Source organism: Lithobates pipiens, unplaced genomic scaffold (assembly GCF_037356315.1).
Source record: "Lithobates pipiens isolate NorthernLeopardFrog02 unplaced genomic scaffold, aLitPip1_a1.2 Scaffold_18, whole genome shotgun sequence".
Taxonomy (NCBI): Eukaryota; Metazoa; Chordata; class Amphibia; order Anura; family Ranidae; genus Lithobates; species Lithobates pipiens.
In genome coordinates this window covers 249,056,027-249,072,331 of record NW_027507758.1, presented here as the reverse complement: position 1 = coordinate 249,072,331, position 16,305 = coordinate 249,056,027, and positions in this window count along the sequence as shown.

Below are 16,305 nucleotides of genomic sequence, written 5' to 3'. Positions count from 1 at the left end.
ATACCTGTAGGTTTTAAGGCCTCTGAGCTTTTTGTTGCCGGGTCTCTGTCTGATGATTCTTACTGGATGATTTTGTTCCCAAGGAGTTGCAGGCAGCTGCCATATTTCCCAGGCTAGATATTATATCAGTTCTCACCTTTAAATGAAAACAACAACCTTTAGCTTCTGCTATGGCTCTTTCTAGCCTTGGATCACTGAGGGGAACTAAGGCAATGAAAACTTTTCTGAAGCACTCCTTATCTGAATGTGCTTTGTACAGAAATTGGAAAACTGTTCATGCTTCCTAAATGAATTGGGCCATTCCCACTGTGGATCTGGTGATTGTCTGCTTTAAAGTAGAATTCCAGCTTTATAACCACTTTGTCCCAAATTAATTATTTAGATTACATATTGATGCAGCCAATGTGAGTGCTGTAATATACTATAGTATTATTACCTACATATAGTAAGTGGCACTGTTTATAAGGAACTTCCTGTCTGCTGCTGGCATTAAAAAGAGTTGGACTGAGTGCTTCTCTGGAGAGTTCTTTTATTTTTATCAGCTGAAGAGGCAGGAGGATGGTATCAAGAGCTCTACCTCAGCCAATCAGAGGAAGCCTTGTATTCATTCGTAAAGATACAAGGTTTCTCCTGTACGGTGGAGAAGCTCTCAGCTGGACCCTATTTAATTCCAGCAACAGACGGGAAGCTGCCCCAGCTGAAGAGGCCTAAGCCAAAAAATAGGAAGTCTCCCCTGCCTGCCTCTGCTTAGCTTTCAATATTACCAGGCTTTAATCACTGCCGACCAGCCACCGTCATTATACTGTGGTAGGTCGGCACGATCCCGCAAATCACCGTAGGTGTACACAAGGGAGCCTTTAAGGGTGATAGCAAGTGTGCGCCTGCTGCATGGTGGGGGACCCGATGCACGTGGCCAGCGGCTACAATGTCTGCCGGCCACCGGGGATGTGTGTATGTAAACACACAGATCCCTGTGCTGACAGGAGAGGAGAGACAGATCTGCTGTTCCTAGTAATCAGGAACAACACTCTCTCTCCTCCTCCAGTCAGTTATATTCCCCCATGGTTCAAAAACTTTGTATGGAATTCACTAGGTCTGTCAAAGTCTCCCTTCATCAGAGAGACTTCCTAGCCTCTGTTGAAATCAAGAATGCATACTTGCATGTCCCCATCTTTTCAGCGCATTAACACTGCCTTTGTTTTCCTGTAAAAGCATCCAACAGTATAGCCCTTCCATCTGTCTTCCACACCCCAAGTATTCACCAAGGTATGGCCACCTACTACATTTCCACTGTATTCATATTGCGGAATACCTGGCCAATCTCCTACTGAGACAGCAGTTATCACAAATCATAACTGACAATGTGATGCAGACCTTTAGGCTAAGTTCACATATATGTGGGTCCGGAAATGCATGTACTGTAAATCGCACACATTTCCACACACACAGAGGTCACAGAGCCCTTAAAAAAGTAGATTTTTATATAAATGTGCTGCAGTCAAAACTTGTGAGGAGGGAGTGGGGGCATGGCCGAGGTGCGCTGTGTGTCCGCACAGGTGCCCCCTCAGCAGCCAGCTTGATGAGAGGGCACTCACAGGAAGAAGCAGACAGCGGAGGCAGGGGACTCCTGAAAAGGGGGTAAAGGGCCACTCTATGCATTGCACAAGTATAACATATTTTTTTATTTTAAAATAGATGTAAACCTGAAATTTTTTTTTTTATGAAGACTGCTACCTGGTACAGTAGAAGATGTCAAGTCATCTGTGCCCAGGCCTGCCACAAAGCATTAATCCAGCTCTAAACAAACCTCTTGTCTTTTTTTAGTAAGATAAAGAACTACACACAGATAAGTTTGTGTCGTCACATCCCCCCGCTGCTGTGACTGACATCTGATTTCTTTATCTCATGAGAGAGAGAGAGAGAGAGAGTGTTACAATTCCAGCTTCACATCCCTACTCCTTTCTTCTTCAGCTCTCCCAGGATTGGCTGTTCCACACCTCAGCATGATTAGGCATGCTGAAGTCATGTGGTGCTTTTCCTGAGTTTTGACTGGATATTACCCAGGAATAGGAAAGTAGGAGATGGGCAGGTAGTCTTGTGACATCATGACTCCACCCACGAGCTCCAGCAAAGAGACACACCCACCGATTCCTGAGTTTTGCAGGGCTCCTACTGCTGAAGGGGGTGGCGTTTGCAAGGTAGGAATACATGCATGAGGTTTGCATGTATATATATATATATATACATTAATAGTGTGCCATTAGTTTATACTGGGTTTGCATCCACTTTAATTTAAAAAAAAAGTATTTTCAGAATTCATGCTATATTGGACTGACTTTAGCAAAGTTAATCATTATTGGCTAAGCACTTAAGAAGTAGGAACTCTTTAGTAAATGTAGCCAAATATTCCCTTAATATCTTGTGTGCTGCTATTAGTTGAGGTTCTTGCCATTGAAATTTCATATTAGGATCCATTGGAAGTTTGGCACACGTTTGAAAGATAATGCTTTAATGATCGGTATTATCTGACATTAGGTAGAGATGTCTGAAAACATAACTGCATGTAAATTACAGTGGTCTAATGGTTAGCACTTCCACCTAGCAGGACTTGGGTTCCATGTTCTCGCTGTGCTTGCATGGGTTTCTTTCCACACTCCGAAGACATGCTGATAGATTAATTGGATGGCTCCTGTCTAAAATTGGCCCTAGTATGTATGAATGTGAGTTAGGGACCTTGAATTGTAAGCTCCTTGAGGGCAGGGATGGATGTGAACGTACAGTATATGTAAAGCTCTGCGTGAATTGACGATGCTATATAAGTATCTGAACTAAATCAACGAAGAAGAAAAATTTAGTTAGTAGGCAGCAACAACCAATTAATTATTTAAAATATTGTGAAATATCTTAAAAAAAAAAAAACTATGTATTATTACTCTGTTAGAAATGTATACAAAACCAGCTATATAATTGCAAGGACTCTAGCAAACTTATGCAGACACTAACCTGATACTGAATTGAGTATTGGCCATGATACTTTTTCTAAATTTAGGCAGCTGAGTTCAGCAGAGTGTAGGAGATGGTCGGGCGATACAAAGCTATGAGTGGTTCCAGTATGACTCGCCCATCACCACCACAGAGCCCGATGTGTCTCTGCTGCCTCCATGAAGGAACAGAGTAAAGGTTAAGTATTCAGGGCTGATTTTAGGAGTTGGAAAATATGTTTCCCACAGTATAAACTTAAACACTAGTGAGGAAACCTTCTCTAAACGCATTGATGGACAGTTGGCATAATATATATTGCCAGATTCTACCTTCCAGTTTCCGATCATCCCCCTGACAAGTATGCTGGAGCCCCCTGAAATCCAAACGGCAACATCTGAAGTCGATATTTGCACACGTTTAGGCATTCTCCACCCACTTATTTTTAAATAAGTTTATTGTGTAGAGCAGGAGTAGGCAACCTTTTGAGCATACTATGCGGAAAAATGTTTTCAAAGAATGCTGTAAACTACTTGAGTAATAGTGACTAAATAACATCCTGCTCTCTCATGCCTTAAATCAGCCCCAATTCCTTTACCTCCAGTCCTTATATCAGCCCCAATTACTGCACCTTCACACCTCAGATCACTTTACCCCCTGCAAATCTGTCTCCCCACTGTACCCCACTGCTCATCTGTTTCCTCACTGTACTACCCTGCACATCTGCCCCACCACTGTACCACCCTGCTCTTATGTCCCACCACTGTAACCCCCCCTGCTCATTTGCCCCAACAATGTACCCCCTTTCTCATCTGCCCCACCACTGCATCTGTCTGCACACCTGTCCTAACACTGAACCCATCTGCTCACCTGCTCCATCACTGTAACCCACTTTCTCATCTGCCCCATCTCTGTTCCCCCTGCTCTTCTGCCCCACCACTGTAATCACACCAATGTACCTCCTTTCTCCTTTTCTCCACCACTGTACCCCCCTGCACATCTTCTCCACATCTGTACCCCCGCTCTTCTGCCCCACCACTGTAACCCCCTGATCATCTGTCCCACTAATCACTAATGCACCTCCCTTTCACATCTGCCCCAACACTGAACCCCCTGCTTATCTTTTCCACCACTGTAACCCCCTTCTCATCTGGCCCTATCACTGTATTGTACTCTTATGTCTCACCACTAAACCCCCTCCTCATCTCTCCCACCACTGCACTCCTGTACTTCTGCCCAACCACTGTAACCCCTGAACATCTGCCCCACCGCTGTACCCCTGTTCTTCTGTCCCACCACTGAACCCCTTCTCATCGCTCCCACCACTCTAATCCCCTTTCTAACCTGCCCCACCACTTTACCTCCTTCACCCCTGTCTCATCTCTGTAACCCCCCCCCTGCGCTTCTGCCCCAACACTGTAACCCCCCTGCTCATCTGTCCCACCAATATACCTCTTTTCTCCTCTGCCCTGCACCCTCCTCCCCTGCACAACTGTCCCACCTCTGTACCCCCTGCTCTTTTGCCCCACCAGTGTAACTCCCTGCTCATTTACCCCCCATCACTGTAACCCCCTTCTCATCTCTTTCACTACTGTACCCCCTGTACATCTGCCCCACCATCATACCCTCCTGCTCTACTGTCCCACAACTAAACCCCCCTGCTCATCTGCCCCACCACTGTACCTCCTGCACTTCTGCCCAATCACTGTACCCCCTGAACATCTGCCCCACCACTGTACCCCCATTCTTCTGTCCCACCACTGAACCCCTTCTCATGGCTTCCTTCCACTGTAACTCCCTTTCTCATCTGCCCCACCACTTTGCCTCCTGCACATCTGTCTCACCTCTGTACCCCCCTGCTCTTCTGCCACAGCACTGTAACTCGCTGCTCATCTGTCCCACCAATGTACCTCCTTTCTCCTTTGTCCTGCCACTGCACCCTCCCCCCGGCACAACTGCCCCACCTCTGTACCCCCTGCTCTTCTGCCCCACCAGTGTAATTCCCTGCTCATTTTCCCCATCACTGTAACCCCCTTGCTCTTCTGTCCCACCGCTAAACCCCCCTGCTCATCTGCTCCACCACTGTACCCTCCTACTCATCTGCTCCACTGCTGTACCCTCTTCTCAGATGTGACAGGAGGGGCCGTGGAACCAAGAATCCCTTGGAAAGGCTGGGAACCCCTTGTTTCAGCTCCCCATGCACCTCTTATGTCTAAGTTACCCTGTGCCATCCTGGCACGGGGTGACTGAGAAAATATATCTTGGATTACTTACTCCACAATATCTCCCAGGATATATGTAAAGACTATTCTTGGTTTGTTTGATTCTGAACTCAACATGTTAGTTTAGAGAGCTGATCACATTGGCCTCTGTACAATGTAGGAGACAAGCCGACTCCTGCTGGAGCTCCTGCTATTGTGGGAAGGTGTCTTGTGTTTATACTTATGATAATGTATAATCTACTGTGTGAAGCTCGGTGACAACAAGTCTGGCCTGTAGTGAAATCCTGATTTATCATAACAATGCCCAGGAGGGCATGGAGTCACATCGGCTGCTTTAAGGGATTAGTTAATTAGCTCATGTTAATTCTGTTTCTGGTTACAGGTGTAATGTTAGAGTAATATGAGCAGGTGGTAGGAACCTCCTCCTCAACTATATATAGACTTGTATTTTGGTTCCAATAAACAGTCCATGTTTAGCAACTAAACAAGTATCATCTTGTTTTGTGCTTGTGAGAGGTTGGAATATCTGATATCTATATTCAGACTGGGAGGAAGCAGTATATGATGGAAGCACTCAAGCGGAGTGTGGGATGTTTCGTTACATCATCTATGATATGCTCTATATGCAGAGTGGTGCAAGGAAGCCGAGATTAGACACATCTACTTGTCCTGGCACACTCATCCCCGCTAATCCACCTCTCGCATCTAGCCCAGTGATGTCACATACAAGCATCTGGAATGGATACGCAATGATGAACTCAGATCAGGGGCATTTTCTGAAAGTAGTGGGCCTGTGTGCAAGATCGAGCCCGCGCAGAAAAAGTGCAGCACTGAGCACCGCAGCAAAACTGGGTGTGATTTTCACTGCGCTGAAAACTGGCTGTGGTTTAAAGGGACACAGAGTGCAGGGGTTCAGTAGTAAGTGATGCAAAGTTCAGGGGTCAGATGTAAATGACGCAGAGTTCAGGAGTTGGGAGTAGGTGATGTCGAGGTTGGTAGTAGTAGATGATGCAGAGCCGAGGGGTCAGTAGTAAGTGATACATACACACAAACACATAAATAAATATATATATATATATATATATATATATATATATATATATATATATATATATATATGTATATTATTTCTTTTTTTCAACAAAGATCCCAGAAGCTTAACAGTATTTCCACAAACTTTCACTTGATTGTGGTTTTCTCTGTCACAGGGAAATCCTTTCTTTGAGATTGGTAATGGCAACCAAGTGAGTCATCTTCCTCCAGATGGTGGAAGGGGCTAGCAGGGCTGTGATTGGCTTTCACAGTGGCCAATCACAGTCCTCCTCCTCCTCCTGGAAACAGGGACTGCCCCCCTAGCACAACTGCACCCAATCTCTTCCCCATCACAAGAGCTGACGATGGCAGCTACAACAAAGTTAGATAACCAATCAATATTTCCCATCTTTTACAATGTGTGGGGGCACAGTGCCTTCCCCTCAGTGTAGGTGTGGCATGGGGAATTGTGAATTTGGATGCATTCGTGTCTCACTGAAACTTCCCTGGGCTGCTCTGCTGTTAATGAGGGAGTTGTGTGCCGGCAAAAGAGGCTTTGCGTGCCGAGGGTTGCCTACCCCTGGTGTAGAGGATTTGATATATACAAATAAAATAGAAAAGAGTTATATGCATTTATTAAATATTGATACAATGAAACAACAAATACTTATATATTTTTGTGGATAGTTTGTCTGCTATGTCCTTCCCTGTTCGATAAAATCTCCAACATAGGGGCTTGATTGTTTGACTAATTCAATCTTTATCCCAAAAGGGAAATATTGTTACTGTAACTGCTTAAAAAGTATTAGTGGAGTTTGGCTTTAATTTGTTAATTGCTTATGTAAAGTCCATCTAATGCCGCGTACACATGAGCAGACTTTTCGGCGGAGTTCCGACGGACTTTCCCAATGAACAGACTTGGCCACACACAATCATACCAAAGTCCGACGGATATGAACGTGATGACGTAGGACCGGACTAGAATAAGGAAGTTCATAGCCACTAGCCAATAGCTGCCCTAGCGTAGTTTTTCATCCGTCTGACTAGCATACACACGAGCGGATTTCTCGTTAGGAACTTGGTCCGGCGGAGTTCCATAGAAAAAATATGATTTTTTTTTGAAATTTTTGGACAGCAAAGATCTGATGGAGCCCACACACGATCGAATTGTCCGACGGATTCGCTCTGTCGGACCTTTGCTGCCGAAAAGTCCGGTCTTGTGTACGTGGCATTAATCTACTAGTCTACAGCAGACTACAGTGCCCTTTCATAGACAGAGGAGCTACCCTAAGACAGTAAGTGTGGTACTGCCAAGATCACCAGGTAAAAATAGAGAAATCTGTTAGTAACTAACCATCAATGCCCAGCTTAATGAAGCCTCGACATTTAAGGACTGGTATGCTGCAATATATTACATTTTTGGTTTTGGCTTTATTACTGCTTTAAAGAGGAATTAAACCCTGGTGGGTTTTACTTCCTCTTTATTTCCCTGCAAAGGTAAAGCATAATGAGCATCGTATAGTAGCCCATTATGTGTCACTTACCTGACACTGAAGCCCACACTGTCGCCGTTGTCCCCACAAGCAGGGAGCTTCCATCTTCGCCCCTCTTCCTTCCGGGACCACAAACTCCAGCTCTGTGACTGGCCGGAGTCATGTGACATCACTCCCACGCATGCACGCGGGAGCCGCCAGTCACGGCATGACCCCTATTAGAAACGGCACGATGTGTGCCATAGTCAGTGCCGCTCACCATTTTAGTAAATATCTCTTAAACCGTGGAGGCTTATGAGATATTTCAAGCACCTACAGGTAAGCCTTAATATAGGCTAACCTGTAGGTAAAAGTGGTTGTACAGGGTGTACAGTAATCAATGGCTATTTTTAGCGCTGATCACTATATGGTTGGCACAGTGGTGTAGTGGTTAGCACTCTCACCTAGCAGTAAGAAGGGTCCTCCTCCGGTTTCCTCCCACCCTCTAAAGACATGCAGGTAGGTTAATTGGCTTCAATCCAAAATTGTCCCTAGTATATAAATGGGGACCTTGGATTGTGGGCTCCTTGAGGTTAGGGACCTATGTGAGTGTGCAATGTACAGTGATGGGGACAATTGTAGACACTCAGGTTGAACTGGATGGACTGGTGTCTTTATTCAACCTTACTAACTATGTAACTATATAAATGGCAATGGTGTCAAAAGTGTCTGATCTGACCACTGCAATATCGCAGTCCTGATAAAAATCGCAGATCGCCGCCATTACTAGTAAAAAAAAATAATAATAATAAAAATGACATAAATCTATCCCCTATTTTGTAGAAGCTATGACATTTGCGCAAACCAATCAAAATACGCGTATTGTGATTTTTTTTATACACGACATAAACTGAGGAAAAAATTTTATTTTTTTAATTGGGATATTTACTACAAAAACTACAAAATATTGTTTTTGTTTTGTTTTTTCCAAATTGTCGCTTTTTTTTGTTTATAGCGCAAAAAATAAAAACCACAGAGGTGATCAAATACTACCAAAAGAAAGCTTCATTTGTGAGGAAAAAGGGACATACATTTAGCTTGGGTACAATGTCGCATGACTGCGCAATTGTCAGTTAAAGCGGCGCTGAATCACAAAAAATTGCCTTTTCAGGAAGGGTGCAAATCCTTTCCGGGGCTGAAGTGGTTAAAGGGATTGTAAAGTTAAAAATTTTATTTTTTAAAAATAACAAACATGTTATACTTACCTCCACTGTGCAGCTCGTTTTGCACAGAGTGGCCCCGAACCTGCGCTTCTGGGGTCCCTCGGCGGCTGTCTCTGCTTCCTCCCGCAAGTGCTTCTCACGTTCACGCTCGCATGGTGAGAAGCATCTGCGGGCGCGCTCCCGTGATACAGCCGGCGGCTATAACCGCTCGCTGTATCACACGGCCCCGCCCCCCGGTGCTCCGCATCAGTGGATGTGATTGACAGCAGCGCGAGCCAGTGGCTGCGCTGCTTTCCATTCATCCACTCCAGCTAATCAGCGGCCAGGCTGAGTGGTGAAGAGGAAGTCGAGGACGAGCGCGGGACTTTCGAGGGGTGAGGTAAGTAAAACGGGGGGACTGGGGGCGCAGGCACTGTCAGATGTTTTTTCACCTTAATGCATAGAATGCATTAAGGTGAAAAAACATTTACCTTTACAACCCCTTTAAGGTTGACTGCATTTATATCTCTCATTTGATCATTAAAATGTATAGGTAGAGATTATTTTAATAGTCCATTCCATGAGAAGTTATATCAGAGCATCCTGAGAATATCCTAATTTGTACAGTTTATTCACCATTATTATTAACTGTAATTAAAGATTTACTCGACCTGAGTTGTCTTATTTTTTCCCATAATTAGATCAGTGTTTGGCCTTATGTGATTGCACAAAAAATTAGAATGTGTGTGACTGCTTCAGCCTGAGAAACTCCCCACTTCTAATACTGAAAGCCAGCCTACAATACAGGACACAAATGTTACAGGCTGCCCCCTCCTTCATAATTTAGTGAGGGTAAAGGAAAGTATGTTTAACAAACCAATAAATAGACAGATTCTTTCTAAATATGAGGGTGGGGATGTTTGTTGTGGGTGGAGAGGAAGTGTGACATTTAACCAGCGTATCATCCTGTGCATGGTTTAAATCCCTTAACAGAGCTGTAGAGTCTATGAGCCATGCAAAATTCAGCAAAGAAAAAGTACACTACACGTGAATTGTTTGAGAACATTATTAGGGGAGAATGTGTCAATGGGACCCGATGATGAGTTATCATTATGTAATAGAGTAAGACAAAGTGAAAAAAAAGCTTAAAAAACATAAAAATTAAAAATGCAAAATGTTTAAAAGAAATCATTTTAGTGTGACGGTATTCAGTCATGCTTACTTGTATCACCTACACATAACATTATAGCAAAATGTTTATATGGTGTTTTTATAGTCACTTAATGTTTTTTTATTTGAATGCCTAGATGTCCAGATTAAATTTAGCAGTGTCGGTATGCTTCAGTTAACATAAAAGAAAAAAACTAAAGGCAAAAAAGTTTTTTATGTTTTGGATACAGTGGAGAGGGATTAGAAGCCGGTCAGGATTTTATTGCCGTCCGTGCCCCTGTTAGCGAGATCCACCCTTTCTATTTACTCTGGTGATCTTTATCACCAAAGATAAAAGTGACAGTAAATTCCAAATTTTAGATTGTCCCCAGAACAGGAATAGAGGGGAAATATTCTTCTTCCTTACTCTAATCAAAAGGAAAACAATTTGCCTTTACCTTAAGAACCGGTTCACACAGGGGCAACACGACTTCCAGCGTGACTTTGGGAGGCAACTTGGACACGACTTGAGTATGAATCACAGCGCGACTTGAGGCAACTTACAAGGCAACTGGAAGTTGCCTCCAGGACAGGGGACTTTGCCAGTGGCCAATCACATAATAATCAGCTCTGTGGAAGGGAGGGGTTTGCCTAGAAAACAATTTTTACTTCCAGGAAAGTTGCTTTAGTTAAGACAGGGGATCCGATTTGGACACAACCATTGAAATCAAAGGGTACAAGTCACTTAAAAGTTGGATTGAAGTCATACAGGAACCTTTTCTGAAGTCGGAGCGACTTCAGTAGTGTGGATTAAGATGGCTCCATTCACTTCCATTGATTTTCTCAACCGTGCAACTTGGGGCGACTTGAAGTCAGATCCCAGGTCACCCCTGTATGAACCGGCTCTAAAATAAATGTTTACTCTATTTGTTTGCAATAGATTTTTTGTTCAAAAGTTTAACAAATTTCCTAGGATACAAATAGTATATCACTACAGAAAGATCCATGCACTCTCAAATGTGACCAAGTGTCTGATCTATATGACTGTAATATAAAAACAATGATAAAGGTAAATACAGTTGAATTAGGCTACTCCCCGCTTGGGCTCGAATGGCATAAATATAACTTCTTGGTAATGTTTGATCATGCTGCAGCGCCTTTAACATAGCCCAAGATCGGGGCCTTATCACCAAAGTTGATCAGGTACATTAAGTCACTTTATGTAGTTCCTTCATTGGAATCAAGAAATGAGAGGCTCCAGGACTCTCCACTTGCATCCATAAAGGTAAATCACTGAACATAAAATAGAAAAGAAGAGAGAAAAAAAGGGGGAGGAGGGAAGGAGTGAAAAGTATAAGAATAAAGGTCAGAAATCAAAAGCGGGAGTCATTGCCCTCGGCCTAGGCCCCCTACTATCCAGTACTGGGAATTATGGAGCTTGGAGGTACTTAATCCAGGGGGACCACACCCTATCAAATCTGGCTTCTCTGTCTCTAAGGATGCTGGTCAATTTTTCATTGACCATGATCCAAGAAAGTTTATGATTTACTAGTGCAAGACTGACCACTGGGGTTTTCCATGCTCTCGCTATTGTAATTTTAGCTGCTGAAAATTAAAGAAGATGAGAGTTCGGATATGTCTAGAAATCTCGTCCAGCAGGTCCGCAAACAGCGCAGTTTTAGGATTTTTAGGTAGATGTTGTCCTGTCACTGAATAGACCAGAATGAATATTCTCATACAAAATCGCTGGACCTTGGGACAGGACCACACACATGGAACATAGTACCCTCTTGCCCACATCCTCTGAAGCAAAGAGGTGAAGTGCCAGGGTACAATCTCGCCAGCCTTGCCGGAACCAGGTACCACCTGGACAGCACCTTGTAATTCGCTTCTACCAAGAAAGTATTGAGTATTCCTCAGTGTGCCATGGTTCACTGCCCCCAAACCTCCTCCTCTATAGTCTCGCTTAGACCTGATTCCCATGCTGTTTGGTATGAGAGTTTAGTCCTTTGAGTGTTGAAGAGGGCATGGAGCTCCGAGATCCCCCAACGTGACTCAGGTCCGCATATGCATTTATTTTCAAACAAAGTCCTAGTGGTTATGTCTATCAGATCTCAGCAGATATAATTTGCACACCGTGTCCCAGAGACGCAGGGAATGGGATAAAGAAGGACTCAGAATAGCCAGATGTTCTCTTGTCAAAACCCACATCAGGGGGTCCACAGGCAGTGAGGGACTAGCCTGTGCTTCCAACCGTACCTAGTTAGGTTGGTATGCCGTAGAGAAAATTTGGTACAGTTGTACCAATTGAGCAGCCCTGTAGTACCTCAGGAAATGAGGAAATCCCAGTCCACCTCTCCACTTGGAGATATAGAGGGTAGAGTGAGCCACCCTACATCCGCTTCCACCTTAAATTAATTTGTAAACCAGCGATTGAAGTTTTTTAATGAATATAAATGATATTGGAATTGGCAATGATCGAAAATAATATAAGATTTGAGGGAGTACCATCATCTTAATGGCCGCTATTTTACTCATCCAGGAAAGTTCATGTTTCTGACAGTTCTTTAATTCTTGTTCAGAGGAGTTACAAAGGGGGGTATAGTTAACCTGAAACAGTGTGGAAATGTCCCGAGTGAGTTTAACTACAAGATAAGGGAGTGCTTGTGTGCACCATTTAAAGGAAAAAGACTGCTGTACCGCATCCCATACCGAGTCAGGAAGATTTATGTCCAATCCTTCTGATTTAGATTGATTGACTCGCAGTCCTGAGACAGTTTCAAACCTAAAAAGTGTTACAAATAAATTGGGCAGAGTTGTGATGGGATCTGTTATAAATAATAACAAATCGTAGGCAAAGAAAGCACATTTATGAGTCTTGCCAACAATAGAGACACTGTGAATGTTGGGGTTAGCACGAATGGCCGCAGCCAATGATTATATTGCCAAAATAAAAAGGAGAGGCAAAAGAGGGCATCCCTGCCTAGTTCATCTCTTTATCTGTAAAAGGTTCGATTTGCACCCATATGCGAGAATGTTAGCTGAAGGATTTGAGTATAATGTACCAATAAGATTTAAGAATTTTGGTCCGCAATTCCATCATCTCTATATGTGGAAGATGAAGGGCCAGGAAACTTAGTAAAAGGCCTTGTGAAGGTCCAAAGACAGCAATATTCCTCGCCTAGCACCCACCCCAATCCCAATTAGAGCGTAAGATAGAGATCAGATCTATGACCCATTGGATCTGGTCAGCAGCCTGCTGCCCCTTAACAAATCCCACCTGGTCCACGTGGATATATTGCGCCAAAAATGTATTAAATTGGTTTGCATATATATTTGTGAGTAGTTTCTTAGGTATGGTCTTAATGGGGTGTGTCTAACGCGTGAAGAAATAATACTACTTCCTCACAGAAAACACGGGTCCATCTCTACAGCATAATGGCAGGAAACAGGCTTTTTCAACCAGCTGTGGCAACTAAAGACAACCAACTGTAAAAGACTGCACATCTTTGTTGAGATAAACTTGTAATGCATTTGGCTTATTTAAACTGTATATTTAATAAGGATTTAATAATAATATTTAAATTACACGTCTGAAATTTCAGACAAAATATACTAGACTGTAAAATAACAAGTTTGTGAAAGCAGACTTGAAAAATGACATAGAGGAAGACCACAAACGAGTACCTGTAAACAATCTTAACATATAAAGTGCTACAGTGAAATCCAGCAGAGATGTACATGCTACAAACATTGGTAAGGATTTGCATGTAATTAGGTGCTTACCAAGTGTCTGTTATGTGTTGTTTTTTTTTCTATTATGCTTTATCCATACTAACTGTTATACTGTTTAGTTATGTGAGGCTGGTGCCCATGGGAAGTCTGTTGTGACTGAGTCACTTTGGGCAGGGGGGGGGCGTGGTAACCAAAATCCCTTGGGGTGGTTGGGAAAACCTTGTTTCAGCTGCTCATACACCTCGTATGTCTAAGTCACCCTGTGTCTCTAACAGGGGCACAGGGTTGACCGAGAAATCCAGTCTGTACTAATTGGACTCACTGTACAACCACACTGGAATGTTGTGTGTGTGTATATACATACATATATATATATATTATATATTTTATATATATATATATATATATATATATATATATATATATATATATATATATATATATATCGTCGGCTGCTGAAGATCACGCGATATGTTTTTTGAAACTTAAGGTTACACCTGAACTGTAGTTTGGTTTGGGTACAATTATTCTAAATTTTGACCTCAGCATCAGTCTGACTGGACTATAGGATGTTCAGCCTGGCCACAAGGGGCACTGTCTCTTCTGGCAGGCATGGAACCACAGTCTGGTTGGGTGCTTTAAGGTTACTCTCTCTCTCAAAGCCCGCCCAGTGGGAGTGTCACTCTTGCTGTGCTTTCTGGGAGAGGGTACTTAAGATGCGGATGTCACGTGGTTCGGGGTTTCGGTCCAAAAGTATGTTCTGACTCCATGGTCGTTGTCCTCCTGACCAGCCCCCAGGAAGGCTATGGCCTTGGGTGCGGATCCAACCAACTTATTGTCTCAGGGCTGGCTAGCCTGAGGCAAGGAAACTAAAGAAGGATTCCGAGGTGGTGCGCTGCTGTCTCTGGTAGTTGGAGAGGACCAGTAACTTCATAGCTATCCAGGGGAGGACTCTTCAGAAGAAGGCCACGTACGGGTTGGCTTCTTAGCAAGAGCCTGGTAGGACTGAAGTACCTAAGTGAATCCAGTCTTGTGGGTATCGCCAAGCTGGCTGAAAGATCCAGGTATCACGCGAGTGTTCCACATGTTTTCGTTTCCTGAATGTTCTACAACAATGTCTGTGGCAGAGACATATTCCTGTATGTTCTACAACAACGTCTGTGGCAGAGACTTGTTCCTGAGTAAAGCACCTTGTTGGCTGCTAGGCCTTGTGAGAGAGGGAATGTCCAACTTGAGTGAACATCCAGTTGTGAATGGCTATTCTCTGGATTTAGTCAAAGTAAGCAAGTCCTTCATTACTGATTTTGACACTAAGCCCTTGTACACACGGAGCGGTTTGTCGGATATTCTGACTGTGTGTGGTATGCATTGGACTGTTTCCGTCGGAATATCCGTCAGACCAAATTTTCCAACTTGCTGGAAATATTTTCCGACAAACTGCTCCGATCGGACATACTCCGATCATGTGTAGAGAATTCCAATTGGACAAACTTTGTCCGACTATATATATAGTCTCATTTTGTTGTGTACTCTTTGCTGGGTCATTTGGGGTGTGGCTGTATTCCAATGTTCTATTGTGTCTGTCTGCCTTGGATATTATGGGATGTGTATGTAGATTGGTGGGGGCGAATTCCTCCATCAGCTCTCACTGCTGATTGGACCATCTACCCTGCCTGGAATGCAAAGGTGGTGCGATTGTCCAGAGTATTACCTGTGTACATGCGTTTTCAATAAACAGTCCATGTTCAGCAAATAAAACAAGTATTGTCTTGTATTGTTGGTTGTCAGCAGCGGTTGGAATATCTGATCTCTATATTCAGACTGGGAGGAAGCGGTATATGATGAAAGCACTCCAGCTGAGTGTGGGAAGTTTCAACTAAGCTGGTCAGGTTTTCCCCGGCTTTTTATTGGTACCACCCTCTGCTGGGGGCAAACAACTAAAAGGAGGAAGCTGCCTTTAGAACTTGTAGTAGCTCCTTGTAAGGGATTAGTATGGAAGTTTGACACACCATGTAACTAAGGCCGCGTACACACGGGCGGATTGTCTGCCCAACTAAGTTCGGCAGACAATCCGACAGACAGTCCGTTCAAAATTTGCATGAACGGACTTGACCACACACGATGAGCAGACAGTCCGCTGAAAGCGTGCGTGATGACGTGTACAGCACGTACGACGGGACTAGAAAAACGACGTCCTATACACTGCAATGCAACCTTCGGCCGTGTAAACCCTTTCTGAGCATGCGCCATACTTAGTCCGTCCAACTTGCCTACACACGAGCGGACTGTCCGCTGAAACCAAGTTTGGACGGACAAAACCAAGTTTGAACGGACTGTCTTACGGAAATTCCGTAAGACTTTGTTCGTCAGACTGTCCGCTGAAAAAGTCAGCTGAAGCCCACACACGAGCGGATTGTCCGCTGAAACACTGTTCAGCGGACTAAGTTGGACAGACAATCCGCCCGTGTGTACGCGGCCTTAGTGTGCACTTTTGTGTTCACCCCTTGGCAATAA